Source organism: Chenopodium album, chromosome 16 (assembly GCF_948465745.1).
Source record: "Chenopodium album chromosome 16, dcCheAlbu1.1, whole genome shotgun sequence".
NCBI classification, from domain to species: domain Eukaryota; kingdom Viridiplantae; phylum Streptophyta; class Magnoliopsida; order Caryophyllales; family Amaranthaceae; genus Chenopodium; species Chenopodium album.
This window is the reverse complement of record NC_137849.1, coordinates 726,774-743,421: the sequence shown is the minus strand read 5'-3', so window position 1 is coordinate 743,421 and position 16,648 is coordinate 726,774. Positions and strand designations below refer to the sequence as shown.

At 35.5% G+C, this 16,648-nt stretch overlaps 1 non-coding gene across 1 annotated transcript; it reads left to right on the top strand.

Moving 5' to 3' along the window:
- Positions 1-7,014: 7,014 nt before the first annotated feature.
- LOC145587115 (small nucleolar RNA R71) lies at positions 7,015-7,121 on the top strand. The gene has a single exon (XR_014101147.1). It is a non-coding gene; the product is annotated as a small nucleolar RNA R71 (small nucleolar RNA).
- The last annotated feature ends 9,527 nt before the right edge of the window (positions 7,122-16,648 follow it).

Sequence of the window (16,648 nt, the reverse complement as noted above, 5' to 3'; positions counted from 1 at the left end):
TCAAATCATGTCTTCAAGGCGAAATTGAGCTAGAATGAAGCAAGCGGTTAATGAAAGACTTGACCATGATCATTTAGCAATATAATTTACCTTGCAAACTTGCAACAAACATAATTAAATTCTATAATGTGCTTTAATTCACAAGACTTGGTTTTCACTAAACTTGAGCAACTTTACTTGAAAACTTTGAAACAAATACTTATAACTAGTAAAAAAAAAAAAACCCTACTTATAAATTATAATTCACTCATTATTTCACAAGGTAATAGTCGCAGGTACCGGAGGTATAGAGTATTCAAGTTTTTATACTTGTTGGTTTGTTATTCGAATTACCCATGTCCAAGGCTAGGTATAGAACAACGAGCATGACACACTTATGGGTTATATGAATTAATTGAGTAAAGGTTCGTACTATTATTCGAGGTTGATTTGATAAAGGTTATTTTTCATAGTACAATGTGTAATGTAGTTTCGAACTACATTGTTTAATTGAGCTAGTAATATTAATTATTCAATTATTCTTTTGATATGTGATGATTACTCAGCTTTTTGCTGACGTGTGTGTTGTTTTGTTGTGCTACTTGTGTTTGCGGCCATGTCTTTTTCTTATGGTGGCCCTGCGACGATCTATTTTGGAATTTGTCCTTAATGGTGAGCAGTCAAGTTTGTATAAGCAGGTTTGATCAAGTGATCGTAGCTAAAGGAGCTCAAGTGATCGATTAGTATGCTTTAACGAGTTTGTAAAGTTGTATAAATATCTCACTTAGTTTTATTGGGTTGTATTATTGGGATTTTGTAAGCCTTAAACTTAACAAGTTGTTGAATGTGGCAGTAATACCTCCGGTTTAGGTGTATGCTTCCGCAATTTTATTTAAAGGTTGTCTATTTTTCCTCTATTTATTGTTGATTATTATTTAGTAAATCGCGGGTGTTACAACCACGGTCGTTGATGACAACATATAATGATCATATATGGATTCAAATGGCATTATATAACCCCGAGATGTATCCCTTAGGGTTTCAAAAATTTTCGCCACCAGGCCCGAAACCTCAAAATTTCTTCCAAAAGCGTGGATTATAGCCTATTCATATATACGAAAAGGTGACAGGCTAAAGTCGTATCACCTAATCAAAAGTAATTACCTAAGTCCTCTAACTAAAGTAGATAGGGAAGTAGGGTCGAATCCACAGGGAAACTAGTCTTTCTATTCCTAATTAATTAATAGCAATCTAAATTATTAGTAACAATTTATTGTGATTTAAAGATTATACTACGAAGAATATAAGTAAGGAGAATAAAATAAGAGGAATCAATGAATTAAAGACCTAGGGCATAGGTTCACCAATAAATAATATTCCAGGGTAAAACATAATAACCAATCATTAATGCATCAATTAACCAGATAATAAAGGGCTTTCGCTACGTATTACAATCACAGAATTAATCTACCGGTATTAAATCTCATCTCTCGAATCTCGACTTAACCATTTATAGATTAACCTGGCTATTGAAACTAGACCTAAACATCAATTCTCATCTCTCGAATCTCGAATCAATATTGTCAAACTCATGCATAAAAGATCAGGCCTAATCTAGTCACAGAGCATTAAATCAATCAATAGGAAATTAATATAGCATTGATAATTAACAACAATAAATTACCCCTTCATATTATTTATGGATCCCCATAAACCCTAGAAAGAGAACTACTCACACATAATTAAATCTAAACTAATCAAAGCAATAAAATAAAACATGATAGAAGGAATAAAATAAATAACTGAGATTAAAAGAAAAGAAATCGTTACCAAAGTAATCAGAATAAAGAGTTGAGTAAACAACAAAGTATATAGTGTAGAGAGAGAAAATAAGCTTAAGTAGAGAGAGAAAATCTAAGAGAAAGAATTACAAAAGTAAAGAAAGAATAAGGAAGTGTAAAAAAGAATCCTAAACTTGCTTAACAAAAACATATTTATAATAATCAAGAATCCTAAACTAAAACAAACTAAACGATGCTTAAAAGATCTATAAGAGACACGCGCTCGACCGGGCGCCACACCGCCCGACCGGGCGCGCCTTTTTGATCGGGCGAAGGGCTGCTGCGATATAAGTCTTCTTTGCCCGATCGGGCGCGCCATCGGGCGGACCACCTGGCGGACCACCGGGCGGACCATCGGGCGGACCATCGGGCGGACCATCTTGGGCCGCTTGAACTCCTCGTTTAGGCTCGTAACTTGGCCCAAACCAAATATCCTCTTTGGGGCTTTAATCATTCGGTCCAAATGCCTCGTCTTCACACAAGTCGAGCCCTTATTCACCGGTTTGATTACTCTAACCGATCTTGGGCTACGAAAGATGGCCGTGCTCCTCCAATGCTCGTAGTTGCTCCATAAAATCCCGGGAAAGTACTCTAAAGGTGCAATTCCCTACAAAACTCAACCAAAACTACGAAAACACTAGAAAACACATATTAGTAATAAAAGTGGCTCTAAAGAGCCAAAAACACTACTAATAATGACCAAGGGACGGGGGTAAAATACTACATAAACTAGACATATCAAACTCCCCCAAGCCAAACCTTTGCTTGTCCCTAAGCAAAGAGCTCATCAATGAACATATAAAACATTCCTCACCCCAATAATTAAATCAAGCACAGACGATTCAAGGCAAATCTAATGAGCCTGCTTGAATATCAATCAATCTCATTCATCCAATCACTCTTCCTCCCCAACAATTGTCAAATAGAGCAAACCACACGAGCATATAGAATTCAAGACTAGTGCTCACACACTCAACTCTCATTTATGTGGCGAGTAAAAGATGTACTCGATCGCTCTCCAACCACCCTTTTATGTGAACAATGCCCTCCCAAACTCACACACTCGTGTGTTTAAAAAGATAAGCACTCAACCTAATAGTCGACTCGGAATATGTCAATTCATAATTTGCATTGATAAACAACACTTTCACATCTACATAACTCTATGCACAAGGTCGGAAGGTCTTTAAAGCTTGTAATGTAAGGCTAGGATAAAGGGTAGGAAATATTTGGGAACATGTGAGAGAAAAGCCATGCTTAAAGGGAGCCAAATCCTAATAAAACCATTGATCAAAATAAATAATGATCAACATCTCCAACATAACTAACTCCAACAAGAATCCACCAAATACTACTCCAAACAACATAAGCAATCCCAACACTTACAATTTCACTCATAAAAATATGACAATGTAGAACTTGAGTGAATAAACAAACTTTGAACTCATTCTTTTTTTCAAACTTGATACTTTTTTTCTTTGAATTTTTCTTGGGCAACTTTCATATAGATAATTTGAACATATAACAATTTTTTTCTTTTGCTTTTTTTTTTCTTTTTATTCCACATTGGAAATTTCAACTTTGAAACACAAATTCTTATTTTTTCCAATCACAAAAATCAAAGAACAAATTACTCTTCTTATACCTCCACATTGTGCAAATAATGTACACACTACAACTCCCTCACCTCACTAACTATAGCTCCCCCAAGCTTGGGACTAGTAACCAATGGGGCTAAAAAAGCTTGTAATGTGGCTAAATAAACAATAAAAGGGCACAAGCAACAACATGGGTAGCAAGAAGGGAACAAATGTATCTAATATCGTCTGAAGGCTACCTAAAAGAATGAACGCCTTCGTCCTCCTCATGTGCATAATAGGTGAGTCATGAAATACTACTCATAGTTGCAAACCAATACTCAAATTCATTGACATACCAGGAACTAAACACACATTCCTAACCAAATCAACTAGTCAAGCACTATATTCACAAGTAGTTGGACAAAATTGACGCATGTTAAGGAATCCAAACAATCAAACTTCAAATCATGACCAACAAATCCACAATGCTCATCATCAATAACCAAGAATCAAAATAAATTTTCTCAAGTATGGGGCACAGGGAAGCATGATTTACAATTCATTGGAACGTATTTTTGGATTTTTTTATTTTTTCAATTTTTTTGTATTTTTCTTATAGGAAAGGAAAGAAATAAAACTACACTAGGAAAGCAGTAAAACTACACTAAGCATACCAATAAAAAGAGAGAGAGTGAAAGATATACCATATGAACACGAGAACCTCCCCCCAAGCTAAATCAGACAATGTCCTCATTGTCTTAAGGGGAAGCAAGTATTCAAGGTGACTACTCTTCATCATCACCACATAAATGTAACCAAAGCCTCAGGATTTCAATGCATCTCTTTGGAACAAAATTGGGCAAGAAAGAAACAAAGTGTTGGTGGAAAAAAAGATAAAAATTGAGTCATGTGCACTAATCTGACCATAACTTTTTATATATAGATGATAATGCAGTGATTCTAATTGCATTGGAAAGTAGACTTAAAGAGATTTCCAACGATAGGTCACACGCCCAAATCCGATAAGAAACGCAAAAGTTATGGCCTATCGAAGTTGAGTAGTTTTGCTGATCCGCTCGCGCGCCCGGTCGGGCGCCAAACCGCCCGGTAGGGCGGTATAAACCCTTTAAATTCTCTTCGTTCTCGCGCCCGGTCGAGCGCCATACCGCCCGGTCGGGCGGTCGAAATGTCCGTACTCGTCAACTCTCGCGCCCGGTCGGGCGGTCCTTCGCCCGGTCGGGCAAAAATTGTAATTTTTCACCCTTGCTCTCGCGCCCGGTCGGGCGGTCCTTCGCCCGGTCGGGCCCGAGGCAATGTTTGGTACGAGAGACTCCTTCTCTTTTTTCCAAATTTGACTAACTCTTTTCCTTCTAACCTGTACAACTCAATAAACTCATTAAACTCTCTCCTCTCACAAGAAATAGAAAAAAGACTAAAAAAAACAAGAAAAATACGGGTTGCCTCCCGCAAAGCGCTGGTTTATTTAGGTCCCGCACGACCCTCTTACCACATGTCGGGAAGTTAAGCCCCAAACCACGACTCGGCTTCCTAACACGCCATGTAAGGCGCCAATTCACCTTATTGGGTGGATCCTCATTGGCTTGAACTGGTGGTTCTTTGCTCTTGTTCGATTGAGAACCCTTTTTGACCATTGGTTGCCTCGATTTATCACTTTGTTGAGCTATTACAACACGATCTGGTGGAACTCTCACTATAGACTCAATTTCTGCAACTTGTGTACTTATTTCCACCTTCTCATCTTCAAAACCAAGACCTTCACAGTATAAGGCTTTCTCTATTGCGTCCACTTCCTCTTTCCATCGGTTAGTTGTACCTGTAGAAGATGCAACACACGATACCGCCTCCAAGGGATCTTTAACAAAAGCCTGGGGCTTATTAGAACAATTACCAACCACATCAATTTTATAACACTTCTCCTCTAGCATGGGGCTTTTAGGGGTATTATTCAAATTAAAAACAATTTTATCATCCCCTACTGATAGTGTCAATTTACCACATTTTACATCAATAATTGCTCCTGCAGTATTAAGGAAGGGTCTACCCAAAATGATTGGGGTTGCAAATCCTCGGACATATCAAGAACAAAAAAATCCACAGGTATATAAAATTTACCTACTCTAACAGGGACGTCTTCTAATATTCCTATGGGGTATTTAGAAGAACGATCGGCCATTTGCAGAGTAATATTAGTAGACTTTAATTTACCCATTTTTAGCTTTAAACACACAGATAATGGCATGACACTAACACTAGCGCCCAAATCACACAATGCATTATCAATCATTAAATTTCCAATATGACAAGGGATAGAAAAACTACCGGGATCTTTTAGTTTGGGTGGAGATTTATTTTGTAGTACGGCACTGCATTCAGCAGTAAAATCGACAATCTCTACCTCACTAATAGACCTTTTCCTAGTCAATATTTCTTTCATGAATTTTGCATATGCAGGTATTTGCGTGATTAATTCTGTAAAGGGAACTGTTACCTGCAAATCCTTCACCATGTCAAGGAACTTACCAAACTGCATATCCATGGTGGTTTTCAAATGTCGATTTGGGAATGGTAGTTTGATAATTGGTTGTTGCACATCATTATTCCTGTCTTGAGTTACAACCTTCCCTGGAGTTTTACCCTGCAATGTAACATCAGAAATATTAGTACTACCCTTTAGCCCTGCAGGGCTAGGATTAATATCCCTTGGTATAAAGGAATCAGGATTAGCAATTTCTGTTGAAACAGGTTCATCTTCTTTGGGCATAGGAGGCCCGTCATAGTGTGAACCACTCTTGAGGGTAATTGCAAACGTCTGATCTGTGGGTTGTACTGGTTGCGATGGTAGGGCTCCTTGTGGGCGAACCTGAAGAGCAGCGGCTAACTGTGCAATTTGAGTATCTATGACTTTATTGTGGGCTACAATTGAGTCAACTTGTGAGTCTCTACTCTCCATATGCTTTTGCATACTAGTTAACATCGCTCTAATTTCTGATAAAGCTGGGTCAGAAGGTGGTGGAGGAGTTTGTGGTTGGTTTTTCTGGCCAGCATTGGGATGGTAATATTTCTGCTGAGGTGGTGGTGCTGGTTGTTGTGGTGGATGTGTGGGATTTTGCACATTAGTACTCTTGTAGGAAAGATAAGGATGGTTCCGATACCCGGGATTATAGGTGTTGGAGTATGGGTTATTTTGCTTGATGGACTGAAAAGCGTTAACCTGCTCCATGGAACTCCTACACTCATGTTCCCAATGACCTACAATTCCACAATTTTCACAGAAAGCATCATTAGCATTATTATCAATAGCAGAAACATTAGCAACAGAATTAGGATTGTTAGTAGTAAGGCTATCTAATTTCTGACAAATAGAAGTAAGCTGAGCTTGCATAAGGGTTACTGAATCAACATGATGTTTGCCCTTATTAGCATAACCTCTAGTATTCCCATATTGGGAATTATGGATCGCCATATCTTCAATAACCTGACCTGCATCATCAACATTTAAATTCATAAATCTACCGCTAGCTGCGGAGTCTAAAATTGTCCTAGATGTATTTCCTAATCCATTGTAAAAAGCTTGAATTAGCTGCCACTTTGCCAAGTTGTGGTGGGGACACTCCCTCTGCAGATCCTTGAATCTTTCCCAAGCTTCATATAATGCTTCATCTGTCTCCTGGGCAAAATTCTGAATGGCACTTCTCAATAAAGCTGTTTTCTCTGCAGGGTAATATTTATTATAAAAATTTAAAGCAAGAGTCTCCCAGTTAGTAATACCAAGTGCAGCTCTATTCAAACCATTAAACCATAATTTAGCTTTTCCACATAAAGAAAAGGGAAAAAGAATCTCCCTGATTTGGTCCTGCGTTACCCCATTCTGCCTAATAGTATTGCAATATTGACAGAAGTCTGCAATGTGAAGATTAGGATCTTCACCCTTAGCTCCATTGAATTGCTTTCTTTCTATCATCGTTATGAACTGGGGCTTGATCTCGAACTGGACTCCCTCGAGATCAGGTGTAGGGGAAAGATGTGGAAAATCCGTCAGGGATGGTTGCGAATAATCGCTAAGCTTGCGAGGTGGAGGTGGTGGTGGTGTACCCATCTCTAGTTCTGAATCAGAAGAGTGCTCCGAATCACTAGAAGTAGGTAATGGATTTCTAGGAATATTGTTACTCCCAGAACCCGCCAGGATCTGCTTACAAAAATTCTTCTGTCTATGAAACGAGCGTTCGATCTCAGGATCGAATGGAATGTAACCTGATCTAGAACACCTGAGCATAAACAAAGAACTAAAAAGACAGATATTAGAACTACCTCAAAGAACTAATGTCCTTTGAGGCAAAAGAAAAATAATCTAGACTACAAAAACAATTAGAAATAAAAATAAAACCGTTTCCCTGGCAACGGTGCCAAATTTTGACAGGCTAAAGTCGTATCACCTAATCAAAAGTAATTACCTAAGTCCTCTAACTAAAGTAGATAGGGAAGTAGGGTCGAATCCACAGGGAAACTAGTCTTTCTATTCCTAATTAATTAATAGCAATCTAAATTATTAGTAACAATTTGTTGTGATTTAAAGATTATACTACGAAGAATATAAGTAGGGAGAATAAAATAAGAGGAATCAATGAATTAAAGACCTAGGGCATAGGTTCACCAATAAATAATATTCCAGGGTAAAACATAATAACCAATCATTAATGCATCAATTAACCAGATAATAAAGGGCTTTCGCTACGTATTACAATCACAGAATTAATCTACCGGTATTAAATCTCATCTCTCGAATCTCGACTTAACCATTTATAGATTAACCTGCCTATTGAAACTAGACTTAAACATCAATTCTCATCTCTCGAATCTCGAATCAATATTGTCAAACTCATGCATAAAAGATCAGGCCTAATCTGGTCACAGAGCATTAAATCAATCAATAGGAAATTAATATAGCATTGATAATTAACAACAATAAATTACCCCTTCATATTATTTATGGATCCCCATAAACCCTAGAAAGAGAACTACTCACACATAATTAAATCTAAACTAATCAAAGCAATAAAATAAAACATGATAGAAGGAATAAAATAAATAACTGAGATTAAGAGAAAAGAAATCGTTACCAAAGTAATCAGAATAAAGAGTTGAGTAAACAACAAAGTATATAGTGTAGAGAGAGAAAATAAGCTTAAGTAGAGAGAGAAAATCTAAGAGAAAGAATTACAAAAGTAAAGAAAGAATAAGGAAGTGTAAAAAAGAATCCTAAACTTGCTTAACAAAAACATATTTATAATAAGCAAGAATCCTAAACTAAAACAAACTAAACGATGCTTAAAAGATCTATCAGAGACACGCGCCCGACCGGGCGCGCCTTTTTGATCGGGCGAAGGGCTGCTGCGATATAAGTCTTCTTTGCCCGAACGGGCGCGCCATCAGGCGGACCATCGGGCGGACCACCTGGCGGACCACCGGGCGGACCATCGGGCAGACCATCGGGCGGACCATCGGGCGGACCATCTTGGGCCGCTTGAACTCCTCGTTTAGGCTCGTAACTTGGCCCAAACCAAATATCCTCTTTGGGGCTTTAATCATTCGGTCCAAATGCCTCGTCTTCACACAAGTCGAGCCTTTATGATCTGATTGATTAATGCATTGATGATTGATTATTGTGTTTTACCCTGGAATATTGTTTATTAGTGAACCTATGCCCTAGGCCCTTTTAATATTTGATTTCTTCCCTAATCATTCTCTTTACTCATAATCTTCGTAGTATAGCTAATTATCACAACAAATTGGTTACTTTAATAATTTAGGCTATTTTAATTAATTAGGAGTAGAAAGACTTGTTTCCCTGTGGATCCGACCCTACTTCCCTATCTGCATGAGTTAGTGGACTTAGGTAATTATTTTTGATTAGGTGATACGACTTTAGCCTGTCAGCAATTCCCTACAAAACTCAACCAAAACTACGAAAACACTAGAAAACACATATTAGTAATAAAAGTGGCTCTAAAGAGCCAAAAACACTACTAATAATGACCAAGGGACGGGGGTAAAATACTACATAAACTAGACATATCAAAAGGTGAACGACCCGTTATATATAATTTGAATTGAAATTGACTCGACCTGAAACTGAACCTGATGTGAAGCTAGATTAACCCGATATAACCTGATCTTGATTTACCCGGACCTAATTTGACCCGACCCAAACTCGACTTGAATACCCGAATTGACAGCTCTACACGTCCATGCCAAGTGATGCACGTCCGTGCAACGTTAGTTTAACACCCCCACTTTACTAACTAATAATAAATAAGAATTAAAGGAAAAATAAACAATCTGACGAATTTTGAGTGATTTAGATGCAAAAGGATTATGGTTAGCTAAAACTATTAATAATCATAGAGTATGAAGCTATCTTGCAAATAAATTATGGATTGCTAAAAATTTTAAGCGACGATTGAGCTATCTTGCTTAAGAATCTCAAATCACGTCTTTAATGCGAAATTGAGCTAGAATGAAGCAAAGCGTTAATGAAAGACTTGACCATGATCAGTTAGCAATATAATTTACCTTGCAAATTTGCAACAAACATAATTAAATTCTATAATTTGCTTTAATTCACAAGACTTGGTTTTCACTAAACTTGAGCAACTTTACTTGAAAACTTAGAAACAAATACTTATAACTAGTAAAAAAAAAACCCTACTTATAAATAATAATTCACTCATTATTTCACAACGTAATAGTCGCAGGTACCGGAGGTATAACAACGATGTTATCTCCATTGGCAAGTTGCTTAACGTCGTGGACGGCAGCGTCCTTGTCTGGACCTGTCGTCAATATGAAGCCATGAAAGTGATTTAGAAACATACACATAATGAATATAATCGTCGTATACTTTCCACTTCCGTACAAATTTAGAACTGAGCAAAGTGCACTTGCAATCACAAACTTGAAAAACCCTAAATCTCTTTCAACATCAACACCAATTACCCCAACTCCTTCCAACAAACTCATATATTCAGCCAGGCTAAAACTCCCTACTAACAACCCTAGTACAGCATAAAAACCCGCCGTCGACGATTTATCCGAGATTTGAAACACCTGAAAACATGCCATCAACAATACAACCACCCTAGCAAACCCTATTAAGAGATTCGTATTCAGATAACTAGTCAATATATAATTTATTTTTGAATAGAAACTTAGATTTATTTTTACTTTGCGTACAATAAAAAGTAACGTAACACACATAATGATTGGTTGCACAAATGCTAAGCTCCCTGCAATCATGTAGTAGTAATGTTGTTTAAGCTGATGATCTTCTTGTTTCTTATGATGCAATCTTCGAAAGCTATAAAAGCAAACAAATGACGACACCACGCCATTAAAAAGAAGGACATAAAGCCATATAATGGTGTTTTGTTGGAGCTTGTCATGAACTAAGTGCATCATAGTTTAGCTTTTTTTTTTTTTTCCTTCTACTTTGCATTGTAATCAAAGGTTTTTTATTTGTTTTTTAAAGAACAAGAACTTTGTTGTTTCTAGTCTATAATCTTTGCTATAAATTAGGCACAAAACTTTCTATTCTTTCGTTGACACAGAATTAGTCATGATTTTTTTTTTTTTTTTTTTTTTTTGTAAAAAAAATTTCATTAAACCGCAAGTATATACGAGAAGTTTGCTATGGTAATGTTTAAGCCTTTAAGGGATAGTATGTATTCAAAAAGTCTATATTTTTTGCTATAAATTAGGCATTAGGCACAAAATGTACTAATTGCATTAACGTTTCAAGGTTACTCTAAATAATAAAGTTTAACCTTGAAACGTAATGCAATTAGTCGTTGACACAAAATTATATTCTTTTCGTTTTTTTTTTATTAATCGGGTACACATAATTTTGCTATTTTCATTAACGAATACTAAAGATTATTTGGCGTGGAATTCTTCCTAGTTGAACTTAAATATGCAGCAAACAACATAACAAACAAAGCTTTAAAATTGGATCAATTGGAACATCCTATTTTAACGCATAGAATAAAACCACTAACAACAACCAGCAGCTAACTTTGAAATTTTGAATTAATCGTCATCCAACATTTTCCATCGCATCACTATATATGTATTAATTCCCTTCACAAAACCAAATAAGAGAAATATATATATATATATTTCGCTTGTGAAAAGAATCAAGAAAGAAAATGAATAGATGGCAAACTAAGTCTGTACATATAAAAAGCATTGTCCTCTTGATTCTACTTTTTGTATCTTATCTAAGGTGTATGTATTTCATAGTTAATTTAATGTTTGCACTTTTAGATTTAGAAGACAAACAAGTCGTCGTCGACGGCGGGATGAACTACACACAAGGTTGCATTATCGCCGGAATCAACATTCTGTTTTATATATTCGTTAATATGGTGTTCATGACGTTCAAGTCTAATTTAAAATCGTTGATGGATTGTCAAGTTAGCGGTCGAAATTTTACGTTTCTTTACTTTGGGTTGCAGTTCATAAGTCTCTACACCTCTAGGCCGACTACCGAAGTTACGAGTGTAACGAAATTCATTGGAATATTGTGCCTTCCTATTTTGAGTTTTTGTGGGGCAGAAATGAATAGGATTCGAGGATTGTATATTGGTGAGCCAGTTCCAGACTATGGTTATTTCAAGTTCGTCATGGCAGCCTCACTTTGTATTGCTTATCATTTGTATCGATTTCAATCGACAACTCGTTTCATTGTTGTGTTATTGACTTGTGTCATCCTAACCTTTTTGTATGGGAATTACTTCAATTCTAACGATGCCATACACGAAGACGGAGATTCCCTAGGAGATCAAAGTGTACCATCATCCCTCTATGCTAACAATCACGATTTTGATGGTATTTTATTAATGCTAGATAATTTTTAAAGTTAGAGTAGTTACCCTAATATCATATGTACTTGCCTATATGATTTGAGTAATTCCTTTGCATATACATTACGAGTATTACTAATAAAAAAATATTTAATTATTTTTGTAAATTATTAGCTTTAGAAATTTATCTTTTTAGCGTTTGTGTTGTTCGAATATTTATGCACTTGCAATAATGATGAGGAAAATAGTGATACTCATAATTATAATTCATTTTTAGTTTATCATTTTGTAGGTAAGCTTTGCACAATAATAATGTAACTATTTTTAGTGGATTTTCGGTTTTTGCTTTACCCACTAAAATCTCAAGTATGGTAACACAAGATGCAACAAATATTATTGTTGCTAAAATTAAGGAATAATACCTTAATTTTAAATTTTTGGTTGAAAGAAAGTTTTTGAACCAAATTAAAACATCTTTTAAGCCAACTATTAGCATTACTATAGTGGAATATTATTCATATTTGTTGAGAATTAAAAATTTGGAAGTTAAACTAATATAACTTATATAAGATGAGTTTTTCTTTTTTTTTTTTAAAAAAAAAGAAGGAGATTTACATCATTAACACTTACTTAATTTCAACAATTTAAATTTTTTTTTTTTTTGAAAGAAACAATTTAAGTAGTTTAACATGCACTCCATAATAGGGAAGTCTATTCAATGGCTACCATAAAATTGTGGCTATTGTAATTAGTTTTAATCTTGACCCTATATTTTCAATTATCAATCTTGCCCATTCATTTAGTTGACTTCAATTTTGATCAATGAAAAAAAAAAAAGTCTTCTTGATTATGATTAAAACAAACTGTATTTTAGTTTCTAAAACCAAAAAGCTGCAACGTCTTTGCCCCTTGCCATTGACGACTCTCCAATCTCCATTAAAAACCAACATTTGCTTTTGGTTTATTAACAATAAATTAATTTGTATCAAATATATATATATAAAAATTGAATCACCCTCCATAATTGAAAATACTCCCTAAGAAAAAAGGGAGGAAAAAAAATGAAGATAAAGATATAAAAATTGTGAGATTTGTCTCTAATTTTCAAGAAACCAATCATTTGACGTTAAAGCTAATAAATCCATGAAAACATCAATTAAGATAGATCACTACTCTATATAAGTTTAATCCTTCAACTAAATTTTCCAATATTAAAAAAGATGAAATTTTGTTATTTTATTTAGTTTTTATTTTTATTTTTTTTAATAGGTGTATTTTAAAGTCGACTAAGGGCTTGTTCACATTTACTTAATTTCAGTTCAGTTCAGCTCTTCAGCTCCAATCAGTTCATTTCAGTTCAGCTCCTGATTTCCCTCTCTCATTAAATATTCATTTCAGTTTAGTTCAACTCTGTTGAGCTCCAGCTATCCTGAGGGAAACTTTGGAGGGAACCAGCTACTAGACGGTTCGATTAGTCTTTCGCCCCTATACCCAAGTCAGACGAACGATTTGCACGTCGATATCGCTTCGGGCCTCCATCAGAGTTTCTTCTGGCTTCGCCCCGCTCAGGAATAGTTCACCATCTTTCGGGTCCCGACAGGTATGCTCTCACTCGAACCCTTCTCAGAAGATCAAGGTCGGTCGGCGGTGCACCCCGAATACGGGTCTGGGCCGCACCCATCATGGGAGAGTGCAAGTTCACCACTTTTACAAGACCAAGGAGGTTCCACCTCAAAACCATATGGCAATGAGGGGAGTAGCCCCTTAGCCTTATATTGTGGTGGTAACTCTTGAATTCTTTCAATGTAGGATTTTATTACCAATTAGTTTAGTTCAGCTCTAATCAGTTCAGTTCAGCTCATTTCAGTAAATGTGAACAAACCCTCAATAGATGGATGTGATGAATTTTGTTAATTGGAGGGTTGAGATTTACTCAGTTACAATGGCCACAATTTTATTGTAGTTATTTGAAACTGTACCCATAATAGTTCATTGTTATTATTTGAATAGGTCAAACTTAGCATACAAATTTGACGTCATTAAATTTAAATAAACCTTTCCTCAAAAAAAAAAAAAAAAAAAAAAAAAAAAAAGCCTATTTCGTTCAATGATTAAGTAAAGAGAACACTAAATCAATCTTTCTGTATATATTGTCAAACCGAAAATAACATGAGTAATAATAAATAGGAGTGTAAATGAGCCGATACGTTTGTGAACTATTCGCAAACAAGCTCGGTCAAAGCTTGGTTAAAACTCGTTTGTTAAGCTAACAAACAAGCTTGAACAAAAATCTTAAACTCGTCAAATAAATAAACAAAGCTCGAACAACAACAAGTTCGACTCAGTAATGTTCATGAACAGATTGTTTAAGTCAATTTATAAGTTTTTTCACGCCCAATTAAAATTTGAAAAATTTATTTATCTTTTATTCATACATATTTCTAAAAAGTATTAATTATTTCATCAGGTTAAAGCATGAAAACTCCGTCATTACCTTTTTTATAGAAAGAATATAAACATCTTATATAAAATTAAATGGATGTGTTAAAATTGGAAAGAAACCATTTTTTAAATGATAAATTAAGGCTCGTTTATTTAACCAACCCGATTTAGACCCGTTCAAGCTCGAACTTAAACTCGAAATGAAAATGAGTACGTTTGTGAACAAAGCTCGAACAAGCCAAATTCTTAACGAGCCTAGCTCGAACAAGATTTTTAAAAGCTCGTTCAAGCTCGAGATGGTTCGAACACGAATAATTCTTATCAAGCTTAGCTCGAACAGACTAAAACTCGACTCGACTCGGATCGTTTGCAGCCCTATTAATAAAAAAGAGTAATTAGAAAAAATATTATAAGAAAAATAGCACTACAAAGGAGGTTGTTTTCATCCGTAACTATTAGGGTTCGTTGGTATATTGGTATGTAATTGTACCAACAACATATACTTCGTATAAATATATCAATAAAATTGTTGGCATTTCTGGAGCTTATATTGAATTAATTACTATACCAACATGAGGTCTAATTATACAACATAAATTGCTATTTTCATTCACGAATCATGACTATAGTAATTACTAGGTTATCCCCGTGCGATGCACGTTTAGAATTAATTTTTTTTTTGTAACTTATGTTCTTTTGCATTATATTGTATATACAAATTTGAATCAGATATAAAAACGATATGTGTATAATTTTAGAGAAAAATGATATTAGCATATTTTGTTTTAGTATTAGTTAAGAGATTATTGGCATGGTCTTGTTCCTAGTGAGAATACGCAGCAAACAACTTAACAAACAAAACTTAAAAATTGGAACATCCTATTCCTATCTTAACGCATAGAGTAAAACCACTTACAACAACCAGTAGCTAACTTTGAATTAATCGTCATTCAACATTTTCCATCGCATCATTATATATGTATTAATTCCCTTCACAAAACCAAAAATATATGAAAAGAATCAAGAACGAAAATGAATAGATGGCAAACTAAGTCTGTACATATAAAAATCATTGTCCTCTTGATTCTACTTATTGTATCTTTGGTAGGGTGTATGTTTTCCTTACTTGATATAATGATTCCACTTTTAGATTTAGAAGACAAACATGTCGTCGTGGTCGGCGGGATGAGCTACACACACGGTTGCATTACCGCCGAATCAACATTCTGTTTTATGTGGTCGTGTATATGGTGTTCATGACGTTCAAGTCTAATTTAAAATGGATGATGGATTGTCAAGTCAGCGGTAGAAATTTTATGTTTCTTTACTTTGGGTTGCAGTTCATAAGTCTCTATACCTCTAAGCCGACAACCGAAGTTACTAGTGTAACGAAATTCATTGGAATATTGTGTTTCCCTATTTTGAGTTTTTGTGGGGCAGAAATGAATAGGATTCGAGGATTGTATATTGGTGAGCCAGTTCCAGACTATGGTTATTTCAAGTTCGTCATGGCAGCCTCACTTTGTATTGCTTATCATTTGTATCGATTTCAATCGACAACTCGTTTCATTGTTGTGTTATCGACTTGTGTCATCCTAACCTTTTTGTATGGGAATTACTTCAACTCTAACGATGCCAAACACGAAGACGAAGATTCCCTGGGAGATCAAAGTGTACAATCATCCCTCTATGCTAACAATCACGAGTTTGATGGTATTTTAATGATATATAATTTTGAAAGTTAAGAGTAGTTATTGTTCAGCCCAGGAACAACCCACATATGAGCATTCTCTTGTCCCACACTAAAACACTAAAGGTGGAGTGTAGTGGTAATGCAATCCTACATTGAAAGAATTCAAGAGTTTCTACTACAATATAAGGCTAAGGGGTTACTCCCCTCATCGCCATATCGTTTTGAGGTGGAACC